Genomic DNA, 999 nt, shown 5'->3' on the forward strand with positions numbered 1-999 from the left:
TAGCCAACAATACATTTTATGGGTCAAAATTATCGATTTTTCTTTTATGCCAAAAATTTGGACAACTTTAAAGGCAATTTTCTCCATATTTAGATTTTTTTTGCACCCTCACATTCCAGATTTTCAAACAGTTGTATATCGGCCAAATATTGTCCTAACAAACCATACATCAATGGAACGCTTATTTATTCAGCTTTTAGATTATGTATAAATATACATTTTTAAAAATCGACCCTTATGACTGGTTTTGTGGTCCAGGGTCACATATATCGCTTTAACTATTTTAATACATTCCGCACCACAGTATAATGAATATCAAAATACCACGGTAATAACACCACAATACATTAACAGTACTAGCTTGTTAAATGGTGGAAAAATTAAAACGTTTTATAAAAAGCGTTAAATAGGCAAATTAACTGTAGTTGTCATTAGGATTATACAAGTATGATCAGCTGATATAGGATATCTGTATAAAAATAACGAAAACCAGTCGAATAGGACCAAAACAACAACCAATGCGCATACTTTGTGTCATTTACCTTAATAATTATACAAAACATGCGGACATTACGAAGTAAATTAAAGTAATTTCGTGCGTTAAGATACTGACCAAACAACCATCTGCGTAAACAGCGTCAGCGTCGTTTCCTCGACGTCACGCTAGAGACGTTTGCGTGCGTCAACTGCGCCGCCTGTTGAGCGGAGGACACACGGCGACCTTTCAGAAATACATCTGACAGGTGACTTTAATTCTGTTTATACGTTTATAACAACTTATAAAATTAAATATTATTACGCAAATAAGATATTTGAACAACGGGGAAACCCTCTAAGATGGAAAACTCCTGTGTGAGTCAGTCGTGAGGTGTAAATAATATGCTGTCCTCTGTTGGCTCACATTCACACGGAATAACCATGCCATGTTTGCCAGTTGGGATTTCACTTGCAGGTGGGCATTTTCCCGCCAGTGAGGGATAGTGGAACATCTCTGGAGTT

General features: G+C 36.3%; 1 pseudogene; it reads right to left on the minus strand.

The window, feature by feature from the left end:
* The window catches only part of LOC107755330 (coiled-coil domain-containing protein 130 homolog), a 5,423-nt pseudogene extending 4,721 nt beyond the window's left edge, over positions 1 to 702 (minus strand).
* Between the last annotated feature and the right edge of the window lie 297 nt (positions 703 to 999).

This window comes from Sinocyclocheilus rhinocerous, unplaced genomic scaffold (assembly GCF_001515625.1).
Source record: "Sinocyclocheilus rhinocerous isolate Xijiao unplaced genomic scaffold, SAMN03320098_v1.1 scaffold2307, whole genome shotgun sequence".
Lineage (NCBI taxonomy): Eukaryota > Metazoa > Chordata > Actinopteri > Cypriniformes > Cyprinidae > Sinocyclocheilus > Sinocyclocheilus rhinocerous.